The 21,577-nt window shown below is 46.9% G+C and overlaps 1 protein-coding gene across 1 annotated transcript in view; it reads right to left on the bottom strand.

Moving 5' to 3' along the window:
• Nucleotides 1-5,196, bottom strand: part of Spats2 (spermatogenesis associated serine rich 2) — a 64,573-nt gene extending 59,377 nt beyond the window's left edge. Inside the window, exon 1 of the mRNA XM_037197805.1 lies at nucleotides 5,038-5,196. The gene's annotated coding sequence lies outside the window, so the exon portion shown is untranslated. The remainder of the gene's footprint in view (nucleotides 1-5,037) is intronic.
• Between the last annotated feature and the right edge of the window lie 16,381 nt (nucleotides 5,197-21,577).

Consider the following 21,577-nt stretch of genomic DNA (forward strand, 5'->3'; position numbering starts at 1 on the left):
AGTGTACTGGAAATTTTCTACACTATGGACACTATTTATACAGATACAACACTCTGAAGATGGCATCATATTTGCATATGTGGATAAAAAGATCCGTATAGCATAAATGGTTCCTTCTACATTAGAAAGATGAAAACTGAGCAAAACATTTTCTTTGAAATCATTCTGCCAATATAGACAGAGTCAGTGAGTAAGCAGCACCCTTATACATAAGGTAGAATGCTATCTTCAGGTGAGCAGGTAATGAAATTCCCATTCAGAAGTAACTAAGCTTCCTCAAAACATGAAATTCAGAGAGCCAAGCACATGGCACATGTCTGTGCAAGGAAAGATAAGAGGACAATATTGAGTTCAAGACCAACCAGGAAGACTGCCATGGTAGTTCCCACCTTTAATCCCAGTGCTAATGAGGACAGAGGCAGGCAGATCTCTGTGAGTTCGAGGCCAGTCTGATCTACACACTGAGCTCCGGGGCAGCCAGGGCTCCACAAGGAGACCCTGTCTTAGAACAAACAAATGAACACAAAGCCAACCTAGATTACATATTGAACTCCGTGCCAGTTTGGGCTACATAGTGAGATCTTGTCTCATAAAAAAAACAGACAAAAAGCCAAGTAGAGCCAGGCGGTGGTGGCGCACGCCTTTAATCCCAGCACTCGGGAGGCAGAGCCAGGCGGATCTCTGTGAGTTCGAGGCCAGCCTGGGCTACCAAGTGAGTTCCAGGAAAGGCGCAAAGCTACACAGGGAAACCCTGTCTCGAAAAAAGAAAAAACAAACAAACAAACAAAAAGCCAGGTAGAGTGGCACATGCTTATACCTAGTACTTGGGTAGTAGAGACAGGAGGATCAAGAATTCAAAGTCATTCTAAGCTGCATATTAAATTTGAGACCTGGTCTCAAAGGAAAAAAAAATTGGCTGGATCATATGGTCATTCTTTGTTGTTGTAGTTGTGTTTTGTGAGACAGTCTAGTGCTACAGCCCAAGCTGACCTTGAGGACTCCGTCTCCAGATCTGGACTGAAGGTACAGGCACCATACCTGGCTTGATTCCGCAATATCACTGAAAGAACCTGAGTAGATGTTACTCACAATGGCCCAAAGACATACCGAACCCAGGACTTCAATGGTATAGTGCATATGGCCCCAAATTCAATCCCCAGTGCACATGAGCATGTGCATGTACACACACACACACACACACACACACACACGTGCATGGGGGCATTATACAGGATTTCATTATCTATGAAATACACAGAATAGTCAAACTCATGGAGGAAGATGGAGAATGGTGGTTGACAGAGGCTCAGAGGGAATGAGGAGTTGCTGTTTGTTTGACAATGAGTTCCCCTTTCAGAAGAAAATTCACAAGATGGTATCCAATCATGTGAAAGCACCTAATGCTGTGGTCTGTACACTCAAAATGGTTATAATGTCCTCTAATCTGATTCTGGTTTAATCAATAAAATAGTAAAATTTTGCAGTATGTTTGTTTGAGATGAGGTCTCTTTGTGTAGACCTGACTGACCTAGAAGCATATTTTACCACAGTAATAAAAAAAAATAAAACCACCAAGAAAGAATAAACCCTTTGTGGCAAAACATATCAAGGAAAGTGGTAAGGTGACCAGTCATGTTTCCCTGTCTAGAGTCCAGATGATTTACCAAAAAATCAGGACCTCAGTACAAAGGGGATGGACAGGCCATCCTCATAACACTGAGCACACACACTAAGCAGCTAAGGCCGAGGGCTCTTCTACAAGGTCTCTGAGTCACATAAGGAAGGACTCCTCCTTCCCTGAAACAGAAGGCTTTTCCTTCCAGTCCCAAGTGAATGCAGACATAAGAGACTGACACAAGCAGATGTACTTCTAAAAGAGAAGAAAAGCGGCCCAAATGAATGCTGTCTCTTTCATTCCCAGCTTTAATGTGGTGGTTCTGCATCGGGAAACTACGAGCAGCAATTTAAAAAGTAGTTAATATGAATTTCTTCTGATACCAATATTGAGTGACTATATAGTACAGCACCTGAATACATAAAATCTCAGCAAAAGAGGATACCTTTCTCCCCCCTCCCTTCCCCTCTCCTTCTGTTACTAACTAGCCTCTGTATCCCGATCAGCCTCCCCATGGACTGACTATGCTGATGTTTTGGACGGTAACCTCCAGCTCCTCCCTCAGGCCCCAGCTGTTCCTCTGTTCTATGCATTCTGGGTTTCTAACAGTATTCTGTCTATATTTAGAAGTAATGCCAGCATCAACTGTGGATCAACAGGTGCTTGGAGAGCACTTGAGCACTGAGCAGGTTTCAATTGTTTTCCCAAGATGATTAGCTCTGGCTCTGCAGCTGGCTATCTTGACTTCTGTAGGTGTGAGTGCCGTGCACTGCACACTACTTCAGCTAGACTAGACAGCAAAAGTAAGTGTGATCACAGGATGAAACTTAGTGACATGGTTTTAGCACTAAAACCAGGACCTAGAAACTTTAAAACCAAAGAAGCAATAAACGTCAAAAATTCTACAGATGGAATTATTCTACAAACCAGTCCTAAGCAGAAGCGTCACTTGCTGTCAGACATGGTGGTACATGCCTGTAATCGCAACATTTGGGAGGTTAAGGCAAAAAGATTAAGGAGAACCTGGGCTATATTACAAGACCATCTCCAAAAACCAGAGGATGACAGAGGATGGCGAGAGACAGAAGGCAAGAAGTAAACAAATCACTATTGTCATACCCGACTCAAGTTTCCACCAGTTCATACTGCTTCACAACAACCAAGACAGGAGGAGAGGAGCCTGAGAGATGGCTTAGCAGTTAGGAGATCTTCCACAGGAGTTTGGCTCCCATAATCAGGAAGCTCACTGTCTGCCTGTAACTCCAGCTCCAGAAGATCTGACACCCTCTTCTGGCCTGCATCACACACACGCACTTTTTTTTTTTTTCCCCAAAAGGATAAGGGTGGATACACCAGTTCATTCCCGGGATTCTAACAATTGGGAGGCTGAGGTAAGAGGATCAGAGTTCCCAGTGAGTCTGGGCTTTAGAAAAAGCCTATAAAAGCCAGGCATGATTGCTTCATTTGTGTGTAAACCTGGAACTTTGGAGCCTGAGACAGACTCAATTACTATGAATTACAGACCAGATATAGAGTGCTATCATCTCAAAATATAGACATATTTTTTAATTTAAGAACGATTTAAAGGCCTGACAAATGGCTCTGGTGGTGAAGAGCATGTACTGTTCTTGCAGAAGATCAGAGTTCAGTTCCCAGAATCCACTTCAGGAGGCTCAAAACTGACTGTATCTCCAGTTTCAGGGAACCCGGCCCCTCTTCTGGCCTCTGCAGCACTGTACTCACACGCGCAAACACTGACACACACAGAACTTTTTTTTTTCCGAGACATGGTTTCTCGGTGTAACTGTCCTGGAACTCGCTCTGTAGACCAGGCTGGCCTAGAACTCACAGAGATCCGCCTGCCTCTGCTTTCCGAGTGCTGGGATTACAGGCGTGCGCCACCACCCCACCCCCCAGAAGGGATTTTTAAAAGTATAATTTAGATCATGATCTTTGGACATTTATAAGGTAGCCTAGTACTGCCTGCTATCAGAAACATAGCTGGAAAATGTAAACTGATAAATGCCCAGAAATGTTTAGTTCAGATGAGTCAGCAAAACATAACATCACACAAATGAAGAGCTTAACAGAGACACCTATGAATATGTAATAATAATGACAGCTTCGAAACCAAGGGTCTTTTCTAGTCAGTGCTAGATCAGATTCGGTCTTAAAATCCAAGTATCAAGAAAACACAAATCCGGCATAGTGGCTCACACCTGTAATTTCAGTACTTGGGGAGTCTGAGGCAAGAGTACCACTTCAAGAGCAACATAGTTGGTTCCAAGCCAGCCTGGGCTACAGAATAAGACCCTCCAAAGTGTGTGTGGGGGGGGGGGTTGCTACAAATTCCACACCTCAAAAAGACTTTTTCACAGCATTCCCAAGTCACCTTAACTGGAACTGGAAGGTACTGAGGCAGCTTGATCATTAGGAATTCACATCACTGAACAATTTCTCAAAACAAAAACCCCAATTCTTTTCCCCAAGCACAAAACCAGAATTAGATGGTTTATGAACATTTCTCAGTGGGAAACTGAAGTTCTAACAAAGGACAAACAATTTAGATTTTTTAATCACAGCTATTCAATACTTTCCAGTCCGAACACCTTGAACTCTGCAGTATCACTGACCTTACTCCTAGCAAGGTATTTCTGGTAACGTGTCCTCTCCTGTTTCAATAAATACTGAGACATTATGTACAGCAGTCTGCTGAGCTGATCGGGAATAAATATCACAGCTTTCCCTTACAATAGACCACAAATAATCAAAAAAATATTGAAAGACTGGCTTGCATGCCTTAGCAAGGGGCCAAGTCTGATACTAACCCACTTTCTAAAAAAAAAATTCGATCATCTTGGATGAATCGAGAGACGACTACCTCTCTAGTGCACCTATCCTATACTGAGCTTTAATTCAAGACCAAACTCCTATGGCTCTGCCTTTTCTGGTCCGTTTTCTTCTCAAATTCCGAAACTGTCCTTCTACCCTTCGAGTCCCATGCTGGCACTTGCGTCCTAAGGACCGCCGACACCCAGGCAGAAGACTTTACACACGCCCGATTCGCTGCACTTCACATTTCCAATGACCCATCATTTCATTCTTTTCAATCCCGCACGTAGTTCCCTAAATCCAGTCCCGCACACACGCTCACGCCAGAGTCTCCCCTCGCTCCATTGTTTCTCCGGCCTATCCTTTGGAAACTCCCCAACTCGGGACCCCCGTGCTCCGCTCGCCCCATTAACCCCCGCAAACCCTCGGCCCTCTGAACACTGCAGGTCCCACAGGGCTCACGGTCCCCCTCCTCTCGGTACCCCAACCCCCAACAACTGCCCCTTCCTTCCCTCTTTTTCCTCACCTCGAGCCCCCTCCCTCCACCTCCGGCCCCCGCCACCCACTTCACCCAACACCCTCAGCCTCACCTAGCCCGGGCTCCCCGCAGTCGCCGCGTCCCCCCAGTTCCGGGCTCTGCGTCCCGGACGCTCCTGGGTCTGGGGTGAGGAAAGAAGAGCCTCCTCCTCCTCCTCCTCCTGGTCCTCGTCCCCGGGAGCCGCCGCCGTCCCTGCCGCGCTCCTCCCCCCCGCCGAGCTCGCCCAAGGCCCGACGCCGCGCCGCCCCGCCCCCACCGCCGCCTTCCCCGCTTCCCTCGTCCGCCGGGCGGCGGGCAGAGACTCGCAGGCGCGGCTGGGGCCGGAGTGCCCGCGGATCCACAGCGACCCTCGCCCGCTCGCCCGCCCGCTCGCTCGCCCGCCCGCCCGCACTCGCGCCGCTCGCTCGCTCGCTCGCCCGCCCGCCCGCTCGCCCCGCCTCGGAGCCCGCGCGTGCGCGTGCGCCCCAGCCAGCCAGCTAGCGACCCGGCGCGCAGGGCGCGTGCCCGCGCCGGCGCGACGCCGATGCGCCCCGCGCGCGCGCGCGCGCGATTAGGCTGCGGCCGAGGGGCGCGCGACGGGGGCCTGAGCCCCGGGCCCCTTGGCGGGAGGGCGCGGGCGCGCGGGGCAGGCGGGGGGGAGGACCGGTCCCCGCGGGCGCTCCTCCTTCCCGCCACGTTCGCGCCCCCCCGAGTTGCGGGAGACCGGGAGTTCCTGAGGGGTTGAAGGAGCGGGTCAGGGGCCAAACGGAGAAGGAACGGCGACAAGGGTGGGGCGCGGACCGGCGTCCGCGTGCGGGACCGCCGAAAGGCCAGAGGAAGCGGCCGGGGTAAGTGAAGAGCCGAGCGAGCGGGAACTGGCGGAAAGAGCCGAAACTCTCCGGAGGTGGCCGAAGGTTCCCAAAGGGGAGCCTAGCGCTTTTTGCTCCGGGTCCGCAGGGAGGTCAGTCCTCTCTGGCCGCGGACAATTCTACCGCTCACGACGACGCCCTTGAACTCTGGACCCCTGCCGGACTCACCTTCTGCTCCTAAAGGTCATTCCAGAGCCACGGGGCCACCCAGCCTAGAGGGAGAGGGTCAGGAAACAGGATGGATGTACGCGCCAACAACCTCACAGCCCTCTACGTGGCAGTGCTTAGGAACGCCTGTTGTCCAAACCTTTCTGTTAAATACCTATCTTCGTAATCAGTACTCCAAATCTCCAACCTCTCCAGGGCCAGGATCATCCCTAGCATTTGATGATGTGTCTTTTGAGTTAGCGTCTTACGGGGTTGGCTGGTCAGGAGAGAGAGGTTAGAAGGGGCTCCCTCGTACGCATGTCCATCTCACATGCAAGCCGAGGAACTTACTTTAAACATGAGTTCTGTTTTGGCCATTATTTTTAAAACCTGGATTGTGAACTTTGTAGAAGACAATCATGTCCCAATATCAAAAGGTTGGACACCCCTGGTAGAAGCCGAGATTTAGACTAAATCACTGAAAATATTAACCGCAGTCTGTCCTTTCCTGACATCCTTTAAAGCCAAGCAGATCGTTGAACAGGCAGAACCACCTCAAGCTTGTGCCCGCGCCTTTAGATGGGCACTACAGGCAGGACACAGTCTCGGCTTCCACACGTTTATCGCTCCAGTCCCCGGTCATATAATTGACTGTACTACAGTATGTGCCGGCCAAGTCATGCATCTCCATCTGATCCTTGTTCTTTTTGCTTTGCACGGTTTTATTTTTACTGAGGCAAGATCTGGCTATGAAGCTTTCTGCTGGCCTCCAACTCTGGACCCTCCTGCCTCAGCCTCCCGAGTACTAAGGCCTACACCAAGCTGAATGGGTGCTGGTGCCCTCCACCTGCTGGCCTTAAAGATGCTAGGCAATGTTCTTTTTCAATGTAATTTTAATGTTTTTAGATTGATGTGTGTGTGTGTGTGTCTTGTCTGCATGTATATGCACTTGTATGCATGCCTGGTGCCAGCAGAAGTCAGAAGAGGACATCGGATCCTCAAGAACTGGGAGTTTGTGAATGGTTGTAAGCCACCATGTGGGTGCTAGAAACCAAGCTCGGGCCCTCTGTAAGAGCAAGTGCTCCAAACTGCTCTCCCCTGGACACTCTTCTTTATATAGAAATATAAAAGAGGGCTGGAGAGATGGCTCAGAGCTTAAGAGCACTGGCTGCTCTTCCAAAGGTCCTGAGTTCAATTCCCAGCAACCACATGGTGGCTCACAGCTCTGGTGTCCTGTTCTGGCACTCGGGCAGAACACTGTATACCTAATAAATAAATCTTTTTTAAGAAAAAAAAAAGAATATAAAAGATATTGAACAATGTATAGTGGCACACACTGTAACTCTAAGTTCTAACCTCTCCTGGGATGTACACCAAGACACTGTCTTTTTAAAAAGAAACAAGTTGCTAGATGTAGTAGCACACTCCTTTAATCCCAGCACTTAAGAGCTAGATGGGTCGTTATGAGTTTCAGTCCAACCTGGTCTCCAGAGTGAGTTCCAGGTGCTCAGTTTTATGTTCCTTAACTTTGCATGGGTAGGGGCTAAAAACAATCTGGAGCCAAACTAGTTGTGGTGATGCACATCTGTAATTCCAATACTCAAGAGGCTGAGGGTGGGTGGAGGAAGCCCAAGTTTCCGAACAGCCTTGGACTACATGGTGGGTTCTAAACCAGCCTGAGCTGAAGCACAGGCTGCAGAGATGGCTCAGCGGTGACGTGCACGCTGTTCTTCCGGAGGACCTGAGTTCAGTTCCCAGCACCAGCACCAGGTTGCTCATGACCACCTGTAACTCCAGCTCTCGAGGTATCCTACGCCCTGGCCTCCGTGGAGCACCTGTAACTCCAGCTCTCGGGGTCTCCTCCGCCCTGGCCTCCGTGGAGCACCTGTAACTCCAGCTCTCGGGGTATCCTACGCCCTGGCCTCCGTGGAGCACCTGTAACTCCAGCTCTCGGGGTATCCTACGCCCTGGCCTCCGTGGAGCACCTGTAACTCCAGCTCTCGGGGTATCCTGCACCCTGGCCTCCGTGGAGCCCTGCAGCACTCCTGTGCTTACACACGGACACATGCATAGAATTTAAAAACTAAAAATAAATTTAGCTGTGGTGCTGCACGCCTTTAGTCCCAGCACTTGGGAGGCAGAGGCAGGGGGGAGTCTATGTGACTTCGAGGCCAGCCTGGTCTACCAAGGGAGTTCAGGACAGCCAGATCTACACCGAGAAAGCCTGTCTCAAATAAATAGATAGATAGACAGACAGACAGATAGATAGATAAATGAAAACAAAACAAAGAACTCTGAAGCACAATGAGCCCTGGTTAACACATGCCCAATCTACTCCAAACATTAATTTTACAGATTTAAGAGGCAAACGGGCTCAGTTGATAAAGTGCTTGCCATACAAGCATGTGGGTCAGAATTGTTCAATTCCTGGAGCCCTTATAAAAATACACAACAAAACAACAAACACAAAACAAGAGTGGTGGCTTGGACTTGTTACCTCGGCCTTAGGTGAACACTGGGGGGTGGAGATGGGAGAATTCCTGAGGCCTACTTGCAAGCCAGCCTAGCCTACTTGGAACATTCCAGGCCAGTCTTTGTCTCAAAAAAAACAAAAGATAGGTTAGGTGTAGCAGCCCACGCCTTTAATCTCAGCACTCAAGAGGACCAAGCAGGTAGATCTCTGTGATTTGGAGACCACTTCCTGAGCTACATCGTGAGTGCCAGGTCTGCCAAGGCTACTTAGTGAGACCCTGTCTCAAATAAATATTTTTTTTTTTTGCGCGCGCACACACACACACACACACACACACACACACACACACAGAGCAAAAGACTAGGTCATCTGCCTACTTGAGACACTAAGTCAGACATCAGCTGACTAGGGAATCTATATACAAATGCAGCCAATAGAAGCAAAGCATTCAGATACCTGCTTTCTTTCCTTTTGCTCAGTAGACGTAAGAACCTAATAAATGAGGGAGGAGAGGGGGATCTGTGGTCACTAGGTAAAATGAATAGAAAATCTCTTAATAATAAAAAAAAAAAAAAAAGAAGAAGAAAATAAAAAGAACCGAACAAATGGTGAATGTCATGTAGGCATCGATCGGGCCACTTAGAAAACAAAGACACCACCACCTCTAATAAGAGTATCCAGTTATAAAGGAAGCTTGTAATTCGAATGTAAAATGGTCTTTCAATAAAAAACCGGGCACCAGATATTGGGGTAAACGCTGAAAGATCGGAGAGACAAAGCAACAGCTACGTCTTACCTCTAGGACTCCTCAGCCTGAAAAAGCTTCAGCAGATAGGCCTCTAGCCGAATGAGCTTCCTCAGCCTAAAAGGCTCTAGCCCGAAAAAGTCTCTGGCTGAAAGGCATGCCTCTGCTGAAAAGCCTTTAGTTCCTGTCGCCTCAGGACTTATATACCTTTCTCCACTCAGCCATCACTTCCTGGGATTAAAGGCATGTGGGCTTCCCAAGTACTGGGATTAAAGGCAAGTGCCACCAATACCTGGATCTGTTTTTCTCCTAGACTGAGTCAATCTTATGTAGCCCAGTGTGGCCTTGAACTCACAGAGATCCAGACAGATCTCTGCCTCCCGAGTGTGTATGTCACCACTGCCTGGCCTCTATGTTTAATCTAGTGGCTTGTTCTGTTCTCTGGTCTTCAGGCAAATTTTGTCAGGGTACACAATATATCACCACAGAAGCTAGTGCAATTCAGTGATTAATTATAATGATATAATAAGTGTTTAATTAGAGATGTGCAGAATGATAGAGGAACAAAAGAATAGTGGCTAACTTTTCCCCAGTTTCCATTGCTACTCAAATGGAGTTAGAACAGGATGCTACAGCCCTTGTTAGTAAGGATACTATTCCTTGCTGAAGACTTCACCACCTAAAGTCATTCAGGAAATGCATAAAACCTTGCTGCTGCAAAACAAATACGAGTTCATTAGGTGCCATAGTGTCCCCATTTCTCTCTCTCTTTCTCTCTTTCTCTCTTTCTCTCTTTCTTTCTTTCTTTTGTTGTGCTTTGGTTTTTTCGAGACAGGTTTCTCTGTGTAGCCCTGGCTGTCCTGTAACTCACTCTGAAGACCAGGCTGGCCTCGAACTCACAGAGAACCGCCTCCCTCTGTCTCCCGAGTGCTGGGATTAAAGGCATATGCCACCGCTGCCCAGTGGACTCTACATTCTTTAAAACTCATCTGCTGGGGTTGTGAAGATGGCTCCCTGGGTAAGAGTGCTTGCTTTTCGAGCCTGAAGGCCTGAGTTCAAATCCCAGCACCCACATAAATAGCCAGGAATAGCTGCACAAGCCCATTGCTCCAACACTGAGAGGCGGCAGAGACGGGTAGATCTTGAGAGCTCTGCTGGCTGGCCAGCAAACTGAGCTGAAACAGCAAGCTTACCCTTCAGTGAGAAACCTTGTCTCACAGCAGCCACAGAGGAAGACACCGAATGTCCTACGTGTGTGTGTGTGTGCAGGAACACAAGTACCTGCCTGCTCACACACATGAAGCTCATGCATGCCCACACGGAAAGTGCCTCTCCTACAAATATTATGTAACAGGGAAATTTAGTGGCTCATTTCTCTGATTCTGTGTGGGCATGTGTGCACTGCCACATGCACCACATCACATGCTAGTGTGGGAGTCAGAGGGCAGCTTTTGGAAGTGAGTTCCTCCTTCCACCACGTGGGGCCTGGGGCTTGAACTCAGGTCACCAGACTTGTCCATGAGTTCCCAGACGCCTTGTGCCACCTCACTAGTCCTAACAAAAAACTTATTATATGTGTGCAGCTCATTTAAGATAAAGGAGGTCTTGTTAAAAAGAAAGAAGAATGCCAGGTGGTGGTGGTACACACCTTTATTCCCAGGCAGAGGCAGATGGATCTCCAAATTCGAGGCCAGCCTGGTCTACAGAGTGAGTTCCAGGACAGCCAGGGCTACATAGTGAGGCCTTGTCTCAATAATATTAATATAAATATATTTATTTATTTATTTATTTATTTATTTATTTATTTATTTATTTATTTATTTGCTCTCTGTGGGTACCAGGTACACACACAGTACACAGACATGCATACAGGCAAAACACTCATACAAATAAAGTAGAATAATTTTTTTAAAAATAGGTGTTTTTGCATGTATGTATGTCTGTACGTCATAGGTATGCAGTGCCCACAGAGATCAGAGAGACTTGAAAAGACTGTTGGAGCCCTTGGAACTGGAATTACAGAGTTTGTGAGCCACCATATGGGTGCTAGGAATTGAACCAAGGTCCTCTGGATTAATTCATGATATTCTGTGGTGATATTTTGTTGTACTCTAATAAAATTTGCCTAAAGATCAGAGGACAGAGCCAGCCACAGAGTTAAACATAGAGGACAGGCAGTGGTGGCACACACCTTTAATCCTAGCACTCAGGAGGCAGAGATCCTCTGGATCTCTGTGAGTTCAAGACCACACTGGACTACATGAGATTGATCCAGTCTAGGAGAGAAACAGAGCCAGGCAGTGGTGGCACACACCTTCAATCCCAGTATCTGGGAAGCACACTCCCCATTAATCCCAGCACTAGGAAGGTTGAGACTGGAAGTGAAATGGCTGGGCAGACATAGGCATAAAAGGCGTGAGGAGACAGGAACTAGGCCCTTTCAGTTGAGGACTCAGAGGCATTCAGTCTGAGGATTCGTGGAGATCGGCTGAGGAGCTGGTGAGGTGAGAAGTGGCTGTGGCTTGTTTCCTCTGATCTTTCAGCATTGACCCCACTATCTAGCTCCGGGTTTTTATTATAAGACCATTTAGGATTCGTGCAACAATATTCTCTCAAGGGGCTCAATTAGCTCAGCATTTACCATATTACAGATAATAAAACTGAGATCCAACCCGGGCGGTGGTGGCGCGCGCCTTTAATCCCAGCACTCGGGAGGCAGAGCCAGGCGGATCTCTGTGAGTTCGAGGCCAGCTTGGGCTACCAAGTGAGTTCCAGGAAAGGCACAAAGCTACACAGAGAAACCCTGTCTCAAAAAGCCAAAAAAAAAAAAACAAAAAACAAAACTGAGATCCAAGTCAGGCATAGTGGTGCACACCTGTAATTCCAGTGTGTGGGAGGCTGAGGCAGGATGGTTTTAAGTTCAAGGGTAATTTGGCCTGTGTAGCAAGACCCTATATCAAAAATCAAAAAACAGGGGCTTGGAGAGATGGCTCAGCGGTTGAGAGCACTGGCTGCTCTTCCAGAGGAGCCGGGTTCAATTCCCAGCACCCACAACAACTGTTTGTATCTCCTGTTCCAAGGGATCTGACACCCTCACACAGACATACGTGCAGGCAAAACCCCAATAGACATAAAATAAAAATAAATTAGTTTTTTAAAAGAATTCAAAAAACAGGGCTGGGTATGTACCCCACAGGCCTAACATGCTAGAGGCCCTGGGCTTAATCTCCAGTACTGTTGAACAAAGTCCTTCAAGTTAACCTTTAGTGAAATTGCCCCTACGGGAAAGAGATGAAATTAATACTGCTCTACTCTGACCCGAGTTTTGATTCTGACATTGCCAATCATTTTGTAAGATTACACTTCAGTAGAAGAAGCCAACCTGGAATTTTAGCATGCCCTTTCAGTTCTTCATTCTGTCATAATATTTTCAAAAATTAGTTAGGCAAGGCCAGCAACATGGCTGAGTAGATAAAAGTAATTGTCTCAAAAGCCTGATGTCTTGAGTTCCGCCCCTGGAAGCCATAGTGAAAGAAGAGAACCAATTCCTGAATGTTGTCCTGTGACCTCCCTATGTGTGCTGTGGCATGTGCGCCTCCATGTACACGTGCACAAACACACACACACACACACACCACCACCACCACCACCACCACCACCACAACCACCACTACCACCATCATCATCATCCACACACAATAGTAATAATAAAATAAAAAACTAAAAGTCAAACTATAAACAGCCAATCACAGTGGAGTAGACATATCATCTCAGCACCTGGGAGGCTGAGGTGGAAGATCGTCATTTTGAGGCTAGCTGGGCTGTATCACTAATCCTGCCTAACTGCTATAAAAATGTTTTATAATTTATGAGGCACTCCCAATACATCGTCTCCTCTGATTGTCTCGTCATTCCTATGGTACAGGTAACATTATCCCCGTGTAAGAAATGAGAAAATCAACTCCAAGCTTGTTAAATAATGTATCCAAGATTACAGGTTTATTAAACGCTGTGTTATTTGCTTTGGGAGAAGACAATTCCTGCCTTTAAGGAGTTTGGTGACGTTAAGGAAATACTTGTAAAGATGAGAAAGAACAACCGCACAGCAACACTTCTGAAAATGCCCGAAGCCGGGCGGTGGTGGCACAGGCCCAGCACTCGGGAGGCAGAGCCGGGCGGATCTCTGTGAGTTCGAGGCCAGCCTGGGCTACAGAGCAAGATCCAGGACAGGCACCAAAACTACACAAAGAAACCCTGTCTCAAAAAAAAACAAAAAAAAAAAAAAAAAAAAAAAAAAAAAAAATGCTCGAGAGGCCAGTACAGTTTAGACAAGAATACTAAAGGAATTCAGAGGGGAAAGGTTACTGACAGTAGAATTAATCAGTGGAGGTGTCATTTAGGGATAAACCTTAAGCTAGGTCAGAAGAGAAGGGCAAAGATTCACACTGTGGGGGGATGGGGGTTATAGGAACTAGAAGTGATGTCAGGGAACAGCCACACCCTGAGGGGGAACGGGAGCTTGAGGGGCTTAACTGACCAGATGCTCCCCTTAGTTACAGAAGAGAGGTGAGTTCCTACTCTCTGGGTCCGAATTAAGCAGTCACAGGCTTTCACATTCCAATTACATAGAAATGCAGTCATTTTAAACTGCTGTGGGGTTCCATGAAGGAAAGAGGAAAAAAATTAAGTCCAAAGTGAAGTAATGGGAGCCTTGATGGCTCTGGAAACACCTAAGCAGAACTCAGAACTCACTGATAGTCCCCCAAGCCCTTCCCATTCTCCTGTTTGGCTTTTCTTTTCAAGACAGGGTCCCTCTGTGGGGCCCGGGCTGTCCTGGAGCTCTCTCTGTAGTCCAGGCTGGCCTCCACCTCACAGAGATCCACCTGCCTCTGCCTCCCGAGTGCTGGGACTAAACTCATGCACCTCCAAGCCTGCCTCCTTTATTTTTTTATTATTTTAAACGTGTGTGGGTGTGTCCCTGAGTGTATGTCTGTATTGTGCCTGCAGAGGCCAGAGGTCAGTTTTCCTCAGTCTGTCTCCCACACTAAAGCTTTTTTTTTTTTTTTTTTTTGTGGTAAGAGCCAGTTTAGGGTTGGAGAGATGACAGATAAGAGCCTGTGCTGTTTTGCAGAGAACCCAGATTTGGTTTCCTGTGTCTGTGTCAGGTGACTCACAAACCACTGATAACTCCGTCCCCAGAGGATCTAACACCCTCTCGGGCCTTCGTGAACACTTGCACTCACATGATGCACATGTCCCCACCACACACACACACACACACACACACACACACACACACACACCTTAAAAACTAACAAACAAATAAAAGTTTTCAAGCTAACTGTTTCGCGGCCCAGTTTTTCTCAGCACAGAAGTGGAACTGAGGTCAGGAACATTATGAGTTAAAATTGCTCCTTTTCAACTTTCCCATACAGGACAGTGTTTTATTTTGTTGAAATTTGTTAGAAAGATTTAAACCGCTGAAGTCCAAAGTCCTTACTTAGCGTTATAATCCTTTGCAAACAAGCAGAGGGACAGACCAAAGTCTGGGTGGTCAGTGGGACAAAGGAAGAGAATAATCGGGAGGGAAGGGGAGAAGAGAAAGGAAACAGTTGTTAAAATGACATCTCATTCAGCCAGAATGCCACATAATTTTATTTTATTTTATTGTTTAAAACTCACTGTAGCAAAAACAAAGCCCAACTAAATCCAACCAGCAAAACAGCTGAGTAGGTTTCAGTCCCTTATGGTGCCTTAAAAATACTGAAGATAACAAGTACGGGCTGGAGGCATGGCTCAGCAGTGAAGAGCACGGACTTCTCTTCCAGAGGACCCGGGTTCAATTCCCAGCATCCATAGGGCAGCTCACAACTGTACATAACTGACACCCTCACAGAGACATACATGTAGACAAAACACCAACGTACAAAAAATAAATAAACCTTTAAAAAAAAAAAGAAAAGATAACAGATGCTTGAAGCAAAAGCAAGGCCAGCTTCTCAGGGCACAGGACTGGAGGTAAGAGGTCAGGGGATCGCTCTCAGGAGAGCTGGTTCTCTCCTGGCCTGCTGTGGGATCCAGGGATTAAACTCAGGTCATCAAACTGCACACAAGGGCCTTTCTCACGGAGCCCAAGCAAAATGAAATAGACTACTCCAGATTTCCCCAGGAAATCTCACGGCAACTAAGAGCCCTGCAGCCGGAGCTTGCCTGCCGCAACGCCCTGACTCAGACTCACAGTTGTTCTGTTCCGCACAAAGAAGGGGAAGAACGGAACGCTGGAAATTATCTTCCTCAGGAGGGGCCACTACCAGACTTTTGAAAAAGTACAAGGGGAAGCGGGGCTGGAGAGATGGCTCAGTGGTGAAGAGCACTGACCTCTCTTCCAGAGGACCTGGGTTTGGTTCCCAGCATCCACATGGTGGCTCAACACCATCAACTCAGGTCCAGGGCATTCCAGGCCCTCTTGCTGATATACATGCCAGCAAAGCACCCCCCCCAAACACACACACACACATACACACACACACACACACACACACACACACACACACAGTAAAAAAAAAAAAAAATGTTTAAAGAGGTGCTGGAGAGATGGCTTAGCGGTGAAGAGCACTGACTGCTTTTCCAGAGGACGCAGGTTCAATTCCCAGCACCCACATGGCAGCTCACAACTGTAACTCCAGTTCCAGGGGATCTGACACCCTCACACAGACATACATGCAGGCCAAACACCAGTGCACATAAAAAAACAATTAGTATATTTTTAAAGAAAACTAGGACGGGCTGGAGAGATGGCTCAGCAATGAAGAGCACTGACTGCTTTCCAGAGGTGCTGAGTTCAATTCCCAACAACCACATGGTGGCTCACAACCATCTGTAATGAGATCTGGTGTCCTCTTCTGGCGGGCAGGGATACAAGCAGACAGAACATTTATATGCTTAGTAAGTAAATGAATGAATGAATGAATGAATGAATGAATGAACGGATAAATAAATAATAAATGTCTTTAAAAAAAAAAAAAAAAGGAAACCAGGATGTTGTGGAATATTATTTTAACTGTGTAAAGGTGTGTTACATTTGTTTATGCTGCATTTGTTTAACGATGTAAGGATGTGTGTTTAATTATGTAAAGATGTGATGCATCTGTTTTCCCTTGCCTGGCTAAGGTACCTAATTGGCCTAATACAAAGCTGAATGACCAATATCTAGGCAGAGGGATAGGTGGGGTTACTGGACAGAGAGAACAGATAGGAGAAAAGAACTAGAGAAAAGAAGGAGATGAAGAGAGCGAGAGAGAAAGAGGAGGCGCCTGGAGTCACAAGCCAGGCAGCTGCGAGCCAGCCATGAAGCAGTGAAAATAAGATATGCAGAAGGAAAGGGAAGCAAAAAGCCCTGAGGGGAAAGGTAGATAAAGAGGAACAGGTTAAGTTAAAAGAGCCAGCCAGAAACGAGCCTAAGCTAGGCCAAGCACTCAAAACTAATAATAAGTCTCCGTGTCATGATTTGGGAGCTGGTTGGTGGCCCAAAAGAAAAAGCCTGCTACACTGAGATATGCTAAATTCAAGTACCAGATCCTCAAAAAGCCTCCTAGGTCTTAGAATAGCTGCAAACTCAGCTTTAACCGGCAGTGGGGGGTGGGATGGGGGTACTTAATTGGTAGAGCTCCATTAGCATGCCCGGGTTTGATTCCCCAGCACCCCATGACCCAAGCTTGGGTGGTTCGTGTCTGTAATCTCAGCATTTGGGAGGCAGAGGCAGGGACAGCAATTCAAAGTCATCTTCAGTTACAGACATGAGATCCTGTCTCAAAACGGAAAAATAAACAGAGATAGAATGCTGGGGAGACATGCAAGGCCCTTCGTCGGCTGGTAGCTGGAAGAGTGACACAGACAGACAAGCCAAAAACAAAGAAAGGGAAAGAGAGGGGGAGAGAGAGGAAGAAAGGAAAGAAAGATAAAAAAAAAACCCACTAATAAATTCTTGGCTGCTTGATTTAAAGGATGATATATTGTCCAGACCTTGAGAACTTAATAGCCCCACGGCACCCGGTTCTGTCTGAGCACACTGAGAATTGCATTAGTTCTGGGCACCACAATTTAAGAGCAATATTGACAAGAGCTGTAAAAATGTTCATGCCCTTTGACCTAATAATCTCACTCACGGGAATTTATTCTAAGGGAATAATTCAAGAGAATAGATGAATTAGAGGCATGGAAGGTATCGATGCAACATCCTTTACTATACATGCATATCTATGTGTGTATACAAAAATAAATGTTTCCTAAAAGGGATGACTGAACAGTTTTAAAATGTAAATTATTTAAATATAAAATAAATATGATAATGATGTGTGCAATAACATGGCGAACCTTGAAATATGCTACATGCTACATGAAAGAAGCCTGACACACACAACGGGCAACATATTGTCCGATTCCATTTATACAAAACATCCAGGATAGAGCTGGGTGTGGTGGCTTATGGCTATAATCCTGGCACCAGAGAGGCTGTGGCAGATGGCCAGGAGTTTGAGGCCAGAGCCTGCTACAAGTAAGTTCCACGTCCGTCTGAGCTATAGTGTAAGAGCCGGTCTCAAAAAACCAACACGGTAGAAGATCAGGAGTTCAAGGTCAGCCTCAGCCTGGGATACATGAGACCCTGTCTGAGGGAAGAAAAAAAAAAATAGATATAGGCCTGGAAGGTGGACAAGAATGAGAATGAGGACAATGGCAGGAGTAGAGGAGGGGGACCGGAGCTAGGGGTAATTAATTAATTAGTTAATGAAAGCAAACATCGGAATAAGCCAGCGACAGAAGAAGAATACAGAGTGTGGTTGCCAGTGGCTCCTGGGAGACAGTAAGGAGGAGTGACTGCCAGGGAATGTGGGGCATTTTTGGCATGTGTGTGAAATTGTAGAACTGGAGTCCTGATGGTTACACTTGTGAACAGGCACAACACCATAACATTGTAAACTTTTTTTAAAAAAAAAAAAAAACCGGGCGGTGGAGGCGCACGCCTTTAATCCCAGCACTCGGGAGGCAGAGCCAGGCGGATCTCTGTGAGTTCAAGGCCAGCCTGGGCTACCAAGTGAGTCCCAGGAAAAGCGCAAAGCTACACAGAGAAACCCTGTCTTGAAAAAAAACCAAAAAAAAAACAAAAAAAAAACAGAGTTTCTCTGTGTAGCCCTGGCTGTCCTGGAACTAGCTCCGTAGACCAGCCTGGTCTTGTACTCATAGAGATCTGCCTGTCTCTGCCTCCCAAGTGCTGGGATCAAAAGTGTGGGCCACCGCTGCCAGGCTGAGACAGTGTCTTTTAATGTAGCCCTGGCTGTCCTATTACTCTTTATGTAGATTAGGCTGGCCTTGAACTCACAGAGATCAGCCTACGGCTACCTCCCCAGTGTTGGGGTTAACACTGTATACTTTAAGAGGATGAATTTAGCTAAGCGTTCCTCTCTGCCTGTAGTCAGGACTCAGGAGGTGGAGCCAGAGATCAGCAGTTCAGGATCTTCCTCAGCCACTGAGGGCTCAAGGCCAGCCAGGGTCACATGAGTCCTGTCATAAAACAACACAAAACCAATCTAACGGGCTTGGTAGGCATGGTGACATCTGCCTGCTATCCTTGGGCAGAAGAAATGGGAAGACTGTGAGTTGGAGGTCAGACTGGGCTGTAAAAGAATAAGGCCCTGTCTTAACAAAAGAAAATGAAGCTAAAAAGGATACATTTTATACCTCGTCTAGACAATGCCTCATTGAGTCTCTCTCTTCCTTTTAGGGCAGTGGTTCTCAACCCTCCTAATGCTGCGGCCCTTTAATACAGCTCCTGGTGTTGTGGTGACCCCTAACCATAAATCTATTTTCCTTGCTATTTCATAACTGTAATTTTGCTACTGTTGTGAATCGTAACGTGAACGTCTGTGTTTTCTGATGACCTTAGGTTGGCCCCTGTGAAAGGCTGTTCAACCCCCTCAAAGGGCTCAAGACCCCATAGGTTGGGAACCACTATTTTAGGGGCAATCAAATCAAGGCCTTGGGCATTCTTGATGAGTACTCTACCACTAAGCTACATTCCCCAACTCCCTCCCCTTAATCTTTTTTAGGGTAGGGCCAGTCCAATAGCTTCGAGAGCAAAAGCAGCGTCTGTATAAACCTGGTGGCCGTGTGCAAGTCCCGACCGAAGCGTGAAGGAGAAACCCATCGTGAAAATCCTCCTCTGATGACCAAACTTGCTCTCTGGCATACAGACGGGCGCACACACAATGATAGCAATAATCATTTAAACTAAAGTTTTTAACTTAAAGCCTGTGTTTTCCTTAGCCCAACCAATAGAGTGAGATCTGCCTGTTATCCAGCACTTAGGAACCAAGGCAGAGGAATTCCACTTGCAAGACCCTGACTCAAAAATAAGTTGTTTATTTATTTAGAGACAGGGTCTCACTGATAGCCTTGGCTGGCTTGGAACTCACAATGTAGACCAGGCTGGCCTTGAACTCACAACTCACAGAGCTCTCTGCCTCTGCCTCCCAAGTGCTGGGATTAGAGGTGTGCACCACCACTCTCTGCTAATTTAGTTTCTTACCAAAATAATGTCCACAAGATGGCAGCCAGAAGATGCCAAGTCAAATTGTTTAACATCAACCTCAAGTGAAAGAAACCACAGGACCCAATGTTAATTGTTATCTTAAAGGTCACCTAAGCCTAAGCCCCTCCCTAAGACAATGGTGAAGACTCATCCAGTCACCCTCCTGGGCAGTAGAAAAGGCAGAAGTAGCAGAGTCTGGTGATGTACAAATGGGATCTCAAAGCTTGAGAGGCGGAAGAAGATTGTGAACTACAAAGCAAGTTTGAGTCTACCCTGAGCTACACGAGACCCTAACTGACCGGGTGGAGCAGAGGCCCAGCTCCTCACTCCTCTGCTCTTGTCTACTAAACTGCAGTACTTTTTCAGAAAACTCTTTTTTTTTTTTTTAATGGTTTTTCGAGACAGGGTTTCTCTGTGTAGCTTTGCGTCTTTCCTGGAACTCACTTTGTAGACCAGGCAGGCCTCGAACTCACAGAGATCCGCCAGGCTCTGCCTCCCAAGGCCTGGGATTAAAGGCGTGCGCCACCACCGCCGCCCAGCCAGAAAACTCTTATTTAATATGAAAAAGGGCAGGGAAAAAAAAAAAGAAAAAGAAAAAAGAAAAGAAAAGAAAAAGGGGAAATTGAGGGACTTAATGTGAAGGACAAGTTCTCATCAAGAAAGAAGTGTTGTTCTTGTTTTTTGTTGGTGAGAGGTGGCAGGTCTAGAAAGAAATTAGAGAGAAGAAAATCTTAGCCCCTCCAAAAGAAAGGTAACTGCTGCTTCTCCTCTCTTTCAGGGTTGGGGATCAAATTGGGACCTCAGAAGCACTCTTAAGGGGGAAGTATGGTGGCTGACACCTGTAATCCCAGCACTTAGGAGTCTGAGGCAGGAGGATTGCTACAAGGTAAAGGCTGGTCTTGTCTGCATAGTGAGTTCTAGGCCATCTTGGTCTAAGTATGTCTCCGCATAGGTAGGCAGAGATCACTGCACCTCTTAGCCACACCCTAGCTCCATAAAATCATTAACTTCCACCAAGCTTGCTAGTCCAGGCCTCTAACCTCGCCTATGCCGGAAACTGGTACAGGAGATCACAGGCAGCCAGGCAACTTAGCAAGACCTTGCCTCAAAATAAAAAGTAAGAAAGGGCTGAGTTCAGCTCTGAGATACAGCTCTAGTCTAGCATTCATGAGGCCTGAAGTTTACTTCTGTTTCCAAACCACACACACAAAGGTCCCAAAGTGGCAAAGAGAAGGGATTTCTTTCTTTTCTTTTCTTTTTTCTTTTTGAGACAGGGTTTCTCTCTCTGTGTAGTTTTGGTGCCTGTTCTGGGTATCGCTCTGTAGACCAGGCTGGCCTCATACTCATAGAGATCCACCTGACTCTGCCTCCTGAGTGCTGGGCCTAAGGGTATGCGCCACTACTGCCTGGTGAGAAAGGATTTCTTAAAAAAAAAAAAAAAAAAAAAAAAAAAAAAAAAATTTATTTTATGTGCATTGGTGAGAAGGTGTCATATTCTCTGGAACTGGATTTACAGACAGCTGTGAGCTGCCATGTGGGTGCTGGGAATTGATCTCGGGTCCTCTGGAAGAGCAGCCAGTGCTCTTAACTGCTGAGCCACCTCTCCAGCCCCAGAAGGGATTTCTTTTGTTGTTGTTGTTTGTTTGAGGCAGGGTTTCTCTGTGTAGTTTTGGTGCCTGTCCTGGACCTCATTCTGTAGACCAGGCTGGCCTCGAACTCACAGAGATCCGCCTGGCTCTGCCTCCTGAGTGCTGGGATTAAAGGTGTGCGCCACTGCCGCCCAGCCAGAAGGGA

This window comes from Peromyscus leucopus, chromosome 20 (genome assembly GCF_004664715.2).
Source record: "Peromyscus leucopus breed LL Stock chromosome 20, UCI_PerLeu_2.1, whole genome shotgun sequence".
Lineage (NCBI taxonomy): Eukaryota > Metazoa > Chordata > Mammalia > Rodentia > Cricetidae > Peromyscus > Peromyscus leucopus.